Genomic DNA, 14,418 nt, shown 5'->3' with positions numbered 1-14,418 from the left:
AAAGAAAGAAAGAAAGAAAGAAAGAAAGAAAAACTATCAACAAAATGAAAAAGCAGAATGAGAGAAGATACTTACAAATGAAAAATCTAATAAGGGGCTAATACCAAAACATATAAAGAACTCATACAACTCAACACCAAAAAAAACAATCCAATTAAAAAATGGGCAGAAGACCTCAAAGAATATATACACAGTCAACAGAAACATGAATATCACTAGTCATCAGAGAAATGCAAATCAAAATCACATTGAGATACCACCTTATACCAGTCAGAATAGAATGGCTAGTATCAAAAAAAAAAAAGAAAGAAAGAAATAACAGGTGTTGACAAGGATATGGAGAAAAGGGAACCCTTGTGCCTGTTGGTGGAATTGTAAATTGGTACAGCCACTATGAAAAACAATATGGAGTTTTCTCAAAAAATTAAAATAGAAATACCATACAACACAGCAATTCCACTTTTTGGGTATTTATCCATAAAAAACAAACACTCTAATTTGAAAAGATACATGCACCCATATGTTTACTGCAGCATTAGCCAAGATATGGAAGTAACATAAATGTCCACTGACAGATGAATGGATAAAGATAATGAATATTACTCAGCCATTAAAAAATAATGAAATCTTGCCATTCATGAAACGGATGGAGAGTACTATGCTAAGTGAAATGAGTCAGATGGAAAAAGACAAGTACCATATGATTTCACTCATATACAGAATCTAAAAAACAAAACAGACAAAAGAAACAAGACTCATAAAAACAGAACAAACTGGTAGTTGCCAGAGAGGTAGGGGGATAGACAAAATGGATGAAGGGGATTAAGAGGTACAAATTTTCAGTTATAAAATGAATAAGTCACAGGATGGGGAATGCAGTCAGTAATATTGTGATACATTTGTATGGTGAAAGAAAATAATCACATTTACTGTAGTAACCATTACATAACATATAATTGTTGAATCATTACGCTGTACATATAAAACTAATATGTCTCATGGGATGCCTGGGTGGCTCAGCAGTTGAGTGTCTGCCCTTGGCTCAGGGCGTGATCCCGGAGTTCCGGAATCAAGTCCCACATCGAGCCTCCTGCATGGAGCCTGCTTCTCCCTCTGCCTATGTCTCTGCCTCTCTCTGTGTCACTCATGAATAAATAAATAAATCTTTAAAAGAATAATAATAATAATATAATGTTTCAGGTTCACACTGAGCATGGAGTCTGCTTAAGATTCTCCCTCTCCCTCCACCCTGCCCTTTACTTGTGAGTGTGCATGCACATGTGTTCTCTCTCTCTCTCTCAAAGAAAAAAAAAAACTTTAAAAAAAATTAATACTATGCTCTTTGGCAAATGGAATTTGTGTTCCCACATGCTAGCTGTCCATCCCTTTCCTAATATTTGGTTTTCAGTTATGTCTTTGATGCTATATTAAAAAGTTATGCCAGATAACTTATATAATTAATACGACATGAAAAGAATAGCTCAAATCTGAAGAAATCATGACTTCTGAGCATGTGTTACATTTACCCAATGACCAAAAAACTGCTCTCTCGGGAACATCTTTAAAATGCTGAGACTCTGCCTAAAATGTTTTGCTTATTTTGGAGATGTTCCCTGAGAACACAATAAAGCGTACCCTTATATCTATAGAGATACTATGAAAGTCATGTAACTTATCTAAAACATTCAGAAACAACAGAACAGTTCAAAGTTGCAGACTCTTTTAGTCTCCAGCCTGAGGAGCTGGAATCTAAAGCAACATTCTCTGAGTCAGAGTATATGTTGCTCAAGATGTCTTTATTTCTGTAGCACATAAAGAATTAGATAATCCTTATAAATAATCAATAGCCTTTTTTTTTTCAATAGCCTTTTTGAGATCACAACATAGCTAATTGTGTATGTTCACAACTTCCCCAAGGCAAAAGTACAGTTTCCATCACTTTCAACCCAAATATTCCTTCAAGAAAGTTAAAATTGACTTTCCATGCCCAACCTTTGCCATCTTTAAGGATAAGTATGATCTTTAACATAAGAGAATTACTTGACTTTTCTAAATAGGTAGGTTTCAAAGCTACCATAAGAAGGTTAACTATACAGACCTATCTACACATTACTGATCTGGTACTATATTAAAGAAAGCAATGTGATTTTTCAATAGTCAGGAAACGCCACAAGATTCAATATTCCCCATTTCTAACAATTTTGTATCACCTCCCTTTACATACTCAAATTAACCATAAATTGCAGGTCTCTTCTCCTACCCACAAGATCTGTTTAAAAATTTTTTTGGTTATGTATTTTTTAAAATTTTTTTAAGATTTTATTTATTTACTCATGAGAGCCAAAGAGAGAGAGAGAGAGAGAGAGGCAGAGACACAGGCAGAGGGAGAAGCAGGCTCCATGCAGGGAGCCCGATGTGGGACTCTATCCCAGGTCTCCAGGATCACACCCCAGGCTGCAGGCAGCACTAAACCACTGCGCCACCAGGGCTGCCCTTGGTTATGTATTAATGCCATTTTTTAAAAGAAATGCAACTCCAACCCGAAAAAACAATAGTAAAATCATTGTGATCTTTTTAATAATGACAAATAACATTCTATTAATAAATTATATTAATAAAACACTAAGGATAATTCTACTGATAAATATTCTATTAATGGAATGATATTTTTTAAATGTGTAACTGCATGTTAAAAGGATTACACACCATCACCAAGTGGGATTTACTCCTGGAATGCAAGGATTATTAGACATGAAAATTCATCAGTGTAATATGCTACATCAACAAAATGAAAAACCCATATGATCATCTCAATTGATGTAAAAAAAAAAGCATTTGAAAAAATTCAATACCCTCTCATGATGGAACAGAAGGAAATTACCTCAATATAAGTCATATGTGAAAAACCCCCAGCAAATATCATACTCAATGGTGAAAGACTGAAAGCTATTCCTCTAAGATCAGGAACAAGGAAAGGAAGCCCACTTGCCCTGCTTCTTTTCAATACAGTACTGGAAGCTCTAGCCAGAGCAACTCGGCAAGGAAAAAAAAAATACAAGGCATCCAAATTGAAAAGAACAAAGTAAAATTATCTATTTGCAGATAATATGATCTTCTATGTAAGAAAACCCTAAAGACTCCACAAAAAAGGTCTTAGTACTAATAAAGTAATTCAGCTAAGTAGCAGGATATAAAATCAACATACATACAAAAACAAACTGCATTTCTACACACAACAAACAATCTGAAAAGACAATTACAAAAGAATTCCATTCACAACAGCATCAAAAAGAAAATAATTATAAATTAACTTAACCAAAAAGGCAAAAGACTTTACAATGAAAACTACAAAACATTGATGAAAGAAATTAAAGAAGACATAAATAAATGGAACCACATCCCATGTTAGTAACACTGGAAGACTTAATATAGTTAAAATGTCATACTAGCCAAACAGATCAACAGATTCAATGCAACAAAACCCTAATCACATTTTTTGCTGTATAGGAAAATCCACCCTAAAATTCACATGAAATCTCAAGGGACCCCAAAGAGCCAAAACAATCTTGAAAAAGAACAGGAAAACCAGAGGGCTCACACTTCCTGATTTCAAATTTTACTATAAAACTACAGTAACATAAACAGTGTGGTGCTGGGGCACCTGAGTGGCTCAGTTATGATTAAATATCTGCCTTCAGCTCAGGTCATGATCCCAGGGTCCTGGGATCCAGCCCTGCCTTGGGTTCGCTGCTACTCCCTCTCCCTCTGCCCCTCCCTCCCACTTGTGTGAGGGGTATGAATACAGTCTCTCTCTCTCTCTCAAATAAATGAATAAAATCTTTAAAAACAAACAAAAAACAACAACAACGAAAAAAAATAGTGCGGTATTGCCACAAAAACAGACCTATGGACCAATGGAATAGGGAGCCTAGAAACAAACTTTCACATATATGATCAAATGATTTTTGACAAGAGTGCCAATAACTTTCAAAGGGAAAAAAGAACAGTCTTTTCAATAAGTGGTCCTAGGAAAACTGAATATCCACACAAAAGAATGAAAACTGAATTCTTACCTAATATATACACAAAAATTAACTCAAAGTAGATCAAGTATCTAATGTAGGACCTAAAATAATAAAACTCTTAGAAGAAAACATAGGACAAAAGCCTCATGACACTTAATTTACCAATGATTTCTTAGGTATGACACTAAAGACAGAGCAAGAAAAAGAAAGGAAAAATAGACAAACTCAACTTCATGAAAAACTTTTGTGCATCAAAAGATAACACCCACAGAGTGAAAAAGCAACACAGAGACTGGGAGAAAATATTTGTAAATCATATATCGGATAAGGATTATCCAGAATATATAAAGAACTCCTAAGCCTCAACAACAAAAAACAACTCAATTCAAAATTGGAAAAAAAGACATAAATAGATATTGTTCCAAAAAAGATATACAAATGGCCAATAAGCCCATAAAAAGATGTTCAATGGCACCAATCATTAGGGAAATGCAAATCAAAAGTACAAAAAAAAAAAAAAACACACAACTACAATTTCATACCTGTTAAGATGGCTACTGTCAAAAAATAGAAAATAACAATTGTTGGCAAGGAGGTAGAGAAACTGAAACCTTTGTGCACTGCTGATGAGACTATAAAATGGTATAGCCACTGTGGAAAAAAGTATGGTGGTTCCTCAAAAAATTAAAAATAGAATTACCATATAATCTAGCAATTGCATTTCTGAATATATACTCAAAAGAACTGAAAATGAGCTGTTGAAGAAATATTTTACATTCATGTTCATAGCCACATTATTCACAATAGCTAAACTATGGAAGCAACCTATACCCAACAAACAGTAAGTATATAAATAAGCAAAATGAGGTGTGTGTGTGTGTGTGTGTGTGTGTGTGTGTATACATATATATATGGAATAGATATATGGAATATACAATGGAATATTATTCAGCCTTAAAAAGAAAGGAAATCTTGTGCTATGCTACAACATGGATGGACCTCAAGGACATTATGCTAAGTGAAATAACCCAGTCACAAAAAGATAAATGCTATGTATTACTCCTCTCATATGAACTGCTTGGAGTCAAATTCATAAAGATAGAAAGTACAATACACTGCTTGCCAGGAGTTGGAGGGAATAGAGAATGGGTTGTTATTGTTTAATAGGTATACAGTTGAATTTTACAAGATGAAAAGAGTTACAGGAAGGGATGGTATGACTGCATTACAATGTGAATGTAGTTAATACCACTGAACTGTACACTTAAAAATGGCTAAGATGGTAAATTTCATGTTACGTATTTTGTTTTATAAATATTGTTATATAGAAGTATTTTATCACCAAAAAAGAAAAAAAAAGAAAAAAAGTATGACTGAAATAATCACCAAAAACTAGAAACTCCCCAAATGTCCATCAAGTGGTGAATAGATAAACTATGGTATATCCCCATATGGTAGAATACAGCTCAGCAATAAAAAGAAGAACAAATTACTAGTACATATAACATGAATGAATCCAAATGCATTATGCTAAATGAAAGAAGCTAGACTTTAAATGCTACATACTAAATGATTCTATTTAAATGACATAACAGAAAGGAAGACTATAGGAACAAAAAACAGATCAGCGGTTGCTAGGAGTTGAGATGAGGGAGAAGTTGACTACAAAGAGACAACATGAATGAATTTAGGGATGAATATACATTTGTCAAAATCCATAGACTGAACACTAAAAACAAATAATAATTTTGATATACAACTAAAATCTGGATAAAAATCAAACCTTTAAGTCAGCTACAAAAATGTCAAAAAATTCTAAAAGGAGTTATTTATTTTTGACACCAAAAGTACAATATGCCATATTCAGCCACAACTTGTTTTATCCAGCCCCTTAAAGTCTACTTTAATTATTAAACCAGAAGTAAAACACTTTTTTTATTTTATGCACTACAGAGTATACATAGTAGGTAGTGTGAAAAAAATCTGTTACTTAATACATAATTCAATAGAGTTCAGAGTGATTTGGTCTTTCCTATTCACCACCATATACATACATAGCTTTAAACACAAAATTATCCACTGCTCAAGATATTAACTTATAATTGGAACAGGGAAGTGCTATCCACAAAATATATTAACCTGAATTTGTTTAGTTAATCAATAAAGGCAACAGAACACTTTATCTTGAAAAACATACCATCTGGGTCATGGGTGCTCTCTTAGCAAAAGCAGCAACCTGGAACAACAAACAAACGAACAAATGAAATTCAGTCCTACTCAAAGTTCAGTTAGAAATTCTTCAATTATTATTGCGATTTAAAAGATTCCTTTTTTCCCCTTATAGTACGTCATAACACGTAAAACAGAGGCAGACAGAGAATTAGGCTTCCTACTAAGCAGGGAGCCTAACTCAGGGCTTGATCCCAAGACTCCGGGATCATGACCCAAACCAAAGGCAGACATTTAACTGACTCAGCCACCTAAGTGCCCCCATGTAAAACTTTTATATGTTCACTTCTGTAAGTAGTGTTTTTCAAATCCCGATAAAGAATGGGTTTTTACTTTATTGCAATCAAACACAGTAACAGTGTCTTAATTAATTAGCTTCATAGTTTATCTTAAAATAAGTCAGCATCCATAAAACTTACTTAGTGAACACAAAATTCTTTAATTTTTCTACTTTTTAACATATAGGGCAATCAGAATTGTCTCTCTCTTCAGACTATTGCAAAAAATCTTCTACATTCCTCACACCCCAATCAGCTCTACAGGCCTAATTTCTGACTATCTTCTTTTTTTTTTTTTTTTTTTTATTTATTTATTCATGAGAGACACAGGAGAGAGAGGCAGAGACACAGGCACAGGCAGAGGGAGCAGCAGGCTCCATGCAGGGAGCCCAACGTGGGACTCGATCCTGGGTCTCCAGGATCATGCCCTGGACCGAAGGCAACACTAAACCACTAAGCCACCTGGGCTGCCCTACAGAGAATTCCATTCAAGCCAATTTAATTTGCTTGTTTTCTACAGAATAATTTTGTCAGTCTCAGCTATCACCCTGCAACACACCATTCCTTCTTTTCAGAACAGGGACTTTTCCTCCCTTATCCTCTTACTGAATCAATGTATATCCATCAATGTTCTCAAAATCCAGCCCCTCCATTTCGCCCTGAAAGCTGACATAATCACTCTGTACTCCATTAATCTTTGCTAGAATATATTGTTGCCTTATACATGTGATATCTCATATGATCTTCTAATAAGGAATTCTATCTCCTATTTATTTTACCTCGCTCATATCTACTACTATGTTTGACATATAGAAAGTTAATGATATGACTGACAAGTGAACAGTCTTAATAAAGATTCCACATCAACAAAAAATCTAATCATGAAACGGGCAGAAGACATGAACAGAAATTTCACAGAGGAAGACACAGACATGGCCAACAAGCATATGAGAAAATCCCTTGCATCACTTGCCATCAGGGAAATACAAATCAAAACCACAATGAGATACCACCTCACACCAGTAAGAATGGCAAAAAATCAACAAGACAGGAAACAACAAATGTTGGAGAAGATGTGGAGTAGGGGGAACCCTCTGGCACTGTTGGTGGGAATGCAAACTGGTACAGCCATTCTGGAAAACAGTGTGGAGGTTCCTCAAGAAGTTAAATTGTACTACTGGGTATTTACCCCAAAGATACAGATGTAGTGAACTCTGGGACACCAGCACCCCAATGTTCATAGCAGCAATGTCCACAACAGCCAAACTGTGGAACGTGCCACGATGTCCTTCAACAGATGAATGGATAAAGAAGATGCCGTATATATACACACTATACACAGACACACACACAATGGAATAGTACTCAGCCATCAGAAAGGACAAATACCCACCATTTGCTTCAACATGAATGGAACTGGAGGGTATTAACCTGAGTGAAATAAGTCAATTGGAGAAGGACAATCATCATATGGTTTCACTCATATGTGGATTATACAAAATAGTGAAAGAGATTATAAGGGAAAGGAGGAAAACTGAGTGGGAAAAATTAGAGAGGGAGATAAACCATGAGAGACTCCTAACTCTGGGAAACAAAGGGTTGTGGATGGAGAGGTAGGCGGGGAGTTGGGGTAACTGAGTGATGGACACTGAGAAAGGCACTTGATGGGATGAGCACTGGGTGTTATACTATATGTTGGCAAACTGAACTTAAATAAAACAAATGTAAAAAATAAATAAAGATTCACAAACCAAATGTTCACTGAGTATGTATGTGCAAGTCCCTAAATACAAAAACCCAAGAATAATATAGCGACACAATACGTTCTTTAGAAATATGGTTTTTTTGGCAATTACTTTACTAATGTTACAATGTGAGATTTAGGATCTCACATGAGATCAGTGAGATCAGAGAGAAGCAGTCTTTCTCCAATGACATCAAAGCCTACTGAAACCAATTTTTGGTAATTAGGAACAATACTGAAGGTATCATCACCCACTCCAACTCCTCTAAGGCATAAAGGTAACCCAATTATTTTCATTTTAAATTCCAAAAGTCAAAAGTCTATTATGAGGCAGTACAGTTTATTAGTAAGAACATTCAATAAACTCTAAGCTAAAAACAATAAGTACATTTGTATAGTGCATTTCTATTGACATTATCTTATCTGCTAGATCTGGTTGAAAAAGACAAACCAGGGGTGCCTGGATGGCTCAGCAGTTGAGCGTCTGCCTCAGGGTGTGATCCCGAGGTCCCAGGATCGAGTCCCACATCAGGCTCCCTGTATGGAACCTACTTCTCCCTCTGCCTATGTCTCTCTGCCTCTCATGAATAAATAAATAAAATCTTTAAAAAGAAATAAAAAGACAGACCACTGCTAAGCCTGAGCCAACTACTCCAGGGGCCCATAAACAATTCCTAAACGGCCATTAACTATAAAAATCAGCCATGGTTCATCATTATTCCTTCCTTGTAACTTCACCCAGAAGTCTTTACCAACTTCTCACAATAATCCAGTAGTTTAGGATTTATACTTCTAACTGTTACAGAGTAACGGGTACCAGATTTACCCTCAGACAGTAAACAACTACAAAACTAGACAAAACATATGACATAGCAGTTTATAGACAGTGGACAATAATTAGTGTAGATCTGCATTCCCTGACAGAAGCAAACAAGCTAGATAAGCCCCATGAACATCTTGACTTTCTGCCAAGAGACATGCTCTAGACACTACAGCAGGCAGGAAGATTCAAAACAGCACAGCAAACTACTTAATTCGAAAAGACAAAGATATAAGTTCAGTAAAGTACAGGTGACAGGAATTACCAGAATACTGTATCAGAGAGGAGGAGTTAAGCAGAAAAAAGCTCTAAGCATCTAGGTAGGGGTTCACTTGATTCTGACTCAATACTAATCTACATACACTTAAGAGTAAAATTCTACGAGGTCAGGCAGAAAACAACTGCTGAGGAGTTTAAAGAAAAAAAAAAAGAACAATGCAAGGTTCAAACAGAGCTTGGAACAATGGAGGTTCCACCCAATCAAAGCAGAGAAAGACTTTGTATATTCTGGGCAATAAGTAGAGACCTCGGCGTCGCTAAATCAGTCCTAGAGTAAAGACTACTTACTCTCTAATGATCCCAACAGAACTTAAAAACAAACCTTGAAGGAATAACCGGAACTTCAATTTAACATCTGTAACCAGATGACCAGCCAAATGGAAAACGTCATTATTCACAGGGCATCAGGTAAAGTACTAAGAAAGGTTCTGCCTCAGTAGTGGGGCAATTAGATTAAATGGTCCCACTTAACAAAGATTAAAAGCACTATCTTAAAGGATCAAACACTTTACAAGTGACTTCAATATATTCCAGAAAAAGTTTCAAGAATATTTATAGGAATACAAAAATATCCTCACCCACAAGGTAAAATTTGCAATGTCTTCTTCCTTTACATGCCTGATAAGCTTCAATTGATTTCCAAGCAGGTTTAAAAAAAAAGAATAAGGAAAAGAAAACAGAGCCATAATGAGTAAAAATATCAATCAAAAACAGCCTAAACATTACATAGTTGATAGGATTAGGAAACTAGGACATTAGAAGTTGTTATAAATCCCATATATTCTAGAACCTAGAAAAAAAGGTTGACTACATTTTCAGTAAAGACAGAATAAAAGACCCAACCCAAACATCTAAAAATGACAACCAGAATGTTGGAGATGCTCTGACACTCAGTGATTAAGATTTTCTGATGGATTCAGAGCTCTATTCCTGGTATTGTATGTAGTAAGGTAGGAGTATTATATTGTTCCCTCAATTCCTTTTGAGTGGTTCTTCCTAGCCTCAAGTAGTTCCCTCACAGGCATGTACTGATTAGTACTCAACTGAATTCTTGAAAATTCTCCTGTAACTCTTTCTCTGATGTTCTGTCCTGTGACCTCTAGCTGCCTTGGCTCCCTACAGCCTATCAGCTCCTTCTCTTCAACTCAGGAAGATCTCGTGGCTCCTCCTGGGTTCTACTGACCTACACTATGCCTAAAAACTCTCTCCAGGCTAGAGCAATCTTAAGTCTCACATAATTTATTTCCTGTCACTCAGGGATCAAAGACTTTTGCTGCCTGATGGCAATGTCTTAGGAAGTGTTGTTTCATATCTTTAATCCACTTAGTTGTTTAGGGTGTAAGGATATTAATCCCTGTCGGTACATCCTGGATAGAAGCACTATTTTCATTCTTTTGAAGGGGATCTATGAGCTAGATTAATTTCGTGATAGAAAAAAAAATCCGTGATAGCAATAAACACTGAAATTTTCAAAAAATTAGAGTCAATTAACACCACTCATATGTTATCCTAAAGCATATAATAAATGCATAATATGGGGTAGAAAAGAATAGCAACCATGAAGTGAAATAGTCAAATACCAGCTGAGCTCAAAGAATAAACAGGATCCAGTAATCAAAATTAGTAAAAAGTTATTTGTTGGCTATGTATTTAACAGCCAATGCAACTAATCTAGAGTAAGGTCTTCTACCAAAAAATGAGGAAAGATTGCTTTTGGTATGTTGCTGAAGTGCAAGTGGTCAAGATCAAAAACAAATGATAGGTAATTCCCAAGTTGCTTACCAAGAGGTTTTTGATATAAGCAAGAAAGAGATACAACCTACACACCCAATATTCCTGCAGCTGGCTCTTAACTTCCCTGTGTTTCTCTATGAGAGCCTTAATAATCCAAGCTTGCCTACACACTGGTTAAAATGGCTTTTGATGAGGCCACATCAGAACTTGATACAGTAAATGAAGCCTCATCCAAAGCAACCCTCAGGGCACCTGGGTGGCTCAGTGGTTGGGCCTCCATCTCCGGCTCACGGTGTGATCCTGGGGTCCTGGGATCGAGTGTCACATCAGACTCCCTGTAGGGAGCCGCTTCTCCCTCTGCCTATGTCTCTGCCTCTCTTTGTCTCTCATGAATAAATAAAATCTAAAAAAAAAAAAAAAAAGGACAGCATCCTCATCATGAGGTTGCTCAGAGACAACCTAACATTATAGACAGCAGACAGTGCAGGAGAAGACTGTGATGTTGCAAAAGAGATTAGAAAACTAAGTGCATACAGGGTGTAATCCTTCTCCCCCTCAAGAAACCTTTGTACACATTTCCATTTCTTATTCCTCTTGAATGTTCTATAGCAAAGAAACCCATTCATGTGTATATGGAATCAAATGTTTATAGTCTTCTCACACTGTAGCTTTGGGAAAAACCCATTCCTTGATTTGTGTTTGCCTTAGCCCTCCTGGTGTGCAGTTACTGCTGTAGAAAACTATTAATAGCTTCATTTCACATAAACATAAGTAACTTCTGAACACTTACATAGAGGACTAAAAATGTATCTGGTATTTAAGTAATCTGAACCAGTTCTGCAAGTAATTGTGTTTTGTATTACTTTGAAGATACGAAAATGTAGTTAATTATCATTTAAAGAGTATTCTACATAACTTAATTTCTATTTTCCCTCTCTTTTTCCCAGGGTTTCCTTTTCAGTAAGCAACTTTTCCATGTTCTTAATGTATTCTTTTTTGGTAGGAATCCAGAAGTATGAGATTAAATGGAAAAGCATTTGACATTTCTGGGCTGGATGTCACAAATTAAAAGGCCTCCTGTATCCTGTATATGATGGAGATCTTGCATGTCAACAGGAGTTTCCTTATTCACTCTTCATTTGCTGCTATTTAAGTTGACAACTTTCCTTCCTAATAAAAATTTACTTATACCTCCTGCCTTTGTAGTTCTGGTATTCACTTTACTATGTAACAGAAGTAGCATGTTGCCACTAGAACGCAAGCATTGCTTTTGGCAAGTTAAAGTGTATGTCATTTCTTAATACACTAGAAAGAGGAAACAAAGTACACAAGTCTACATCTAAAACCTTAGTACTTTTTCATGCAGATTTGTTCAGGTGTAAGAGGGCATCCAGTTTGTCTAGTATTGTTAGAGAGCTGGACTGCTATTGTGTGGTCATTGATTATAGTTCCAAAATAGCCTTATGAAATGTTATGCCTTATTTAACAGCAAAGTAACATACAATTAAAAAATGTAAAGAGATCCTTTTATAGTTATGATCCTTTCAAGTGGTATGAAATCAAAGTCAAAATACTAAAATTTCCATCAGTTATAATACCATCATTCCTTTTAAATTCCCATGGTACGCTGAATTTTTAAATCTTTTTCAACTTGCCTTACACTAAATTTGGCTTTTTTCCCCATCCCATCTCCATAAAGCTGTGTACACTGCAAGAGCCAAGACTATGTGTATTTTTATATCCTTTAGTGGTTTGTAACACACTATTGTCTTGACATCCATTAGTATTTAACATTTTCTGCTCACCAATATCCCTTCTATTCATTTCACACGGATATTGCAAAGATCAAAGAGAGTAACATTTGTGATGGTACTTTGCAAAATAAAAATGTTTTGCAGACCTCAGATGAATTTTATTTCATTATCTGTGATAATCCTAAATCTTAGCTGGCATGTAGTAGAATGCTCCACAGAATAAAAACAGAACTGGCTCTCATGATTAGCATGAATTTAACAGTGGCTCTACAGCATCCTTTATTCTGTCCCCTTTTCTACAGGTTCTAGAGTCCACTTCGTCATGCTAGGGGTCATCATCCCAACACCATCCCTGTCCCCACATCATCTGGCATTTTTATGATTTCCAGAGCCAGCTCCAGTTCCAGCTCCCAGTCTAACAATTCATAATGACTGGCATGTTCCTACCATCTTCAGGTCCTATCAGGCCCCTCTCTTACTGGATAAGACACAGAGAAAAATTAACAAAGCAAAGGCTTATGACCTAACATTATCTCTATGTTGAATAAAAAATCACTTGCACCTTTTTTTTAATAAATTTTTATTTATTTATGATAGTCACACAGAGAGAGAGAGAGAGAGGCAGAGACACAGGCAGAGGGAGAAGCAGGCTCCATGCACCGGGAGCCCGATGTGGGATTTGATCCCGGGTCTCCAGGATCGCGCCCTGGGCCAAAGGCAGGCGCCAAACCGCTGCACCACCCAGGGATCACTCACTTGCACCTTTTTAAAAAAATGCTAGTATAAATATGTAACATTGCCTTAGCTGCATTTTAAGTAGGATATGAGAAGCTCTGGATGTCGTAACTTTCAAGATTATCATGATTTTCAAGAACATATTCCGGCATTGAGAAAAGAATCCTAAAATAGAAATGAAGAAGAGTCTTTGAATCTAATCCCAGCTCTGAATATCAATTTACTACATGATCTTGGATATAACATATCACTTGCCTAGACTTCTAGTTATTCTCCTACAAATCAAAGAACTGGAAAAAAACTGTTAAAGTCTCTTGCAGCTCTAAAATTCCGGGAGTGAAAGCCTACACTATAACTTCTAGGAGCCATTAAAAGTCTCCAGCTTACATATCAATTCACCTTTATGCCTTACTATTAAACACGCCCTCTTTCCCAGAAACATTCTAAATAATTCATCTTGACAAGATACGATTTGAGTAACCAGTCCTAGAACCAAGTGTTTTCTTTAATCTTTTGCTTAAAACAATTCTTTCCATTCCAAAAACTTATTTTTGCTTCATTATTATAAAACAGAGATGTTTTCTTCTATCTCTTTACCATCATACAGTGATTATAGTTCCCTAATTTACTGTTAACTGAAAAGTATAGCTTATATTCAGCAATAAACTCACATAAAATTTACTTCCCCAAAAAACCAGTCCTGGACACCTTCAGTCCTACCTTAAAATTTTTTTTTTCAATTTTATAATAGTTTTATATTACAGACAGGTTGCAACAAAGAGTTTCCATATGCCTCATACTCATATCTCTCTATTGTTAA

At 35.8% G+C, this 14,418-nt stretch overlaps 1 protein-coding gene and 1 long non-coding RNA gene across 13 annotated transcripts in view; one reads left to right on the top strand and one right to left on the bottom strand.

Moving 5' to 3' along the window:
• The window catches only part of FUT8 (fucosyltransferase 8), a 301,256-nt gene that overhangs the window by 246,545 nt on the left and 40,293 nt on the right, over positions 1-14,418 (bottom strand). For 8 of the 12 annotated variants that reach the window (XM_035720216.2, XM_035720221.2, XM_025443648.3 and 5 more), the window contains exon 2: positions 6,223-6,261. The exons of 2 other annotated variants lie outside the window; for them this stretch is intronic. The gene's annotated coding sequence lies outside the window, so the exon portion shown is untranslated. Of the gene's footprint in view, positions 1-6,222; positions 6,262-9,953; positions 9,979-14,418 lie in introns of those variants that run through there. 2 more of the 12 variants (XM_049113264.1, XM_049113266.1) reach the window with 2 other exon arrangements.
• Positions 9,478-12,304, top strand: LOC125755584 (uncharacterized). The gene is made up of 2 exons (XR_007412379.1): positions 9,478-9,783; positions 12,113-12,304. It is a non-coding gene; the product is annotated as an uncharacterized LOC125755584 (long non-coding RNA).

This window comes from Canis lupus, chromosome 8 (genome assembly GCF_003254725.2).
Source record: "Canis lupus dingo isolate Sandy chromosome 8, ASM325472v2, whole genome shotgun sequence".
NCBI classification, from domain to species: Eukaryota; Metazoa; Chordata; class Mammalia; order Carnivora; family Canidae; genus Canis; species Canis lupus.
Note: the sequence above shows the minus strand (reverse complement) of the source record. Positions and strands in the feature narration are given on the sequence as shown.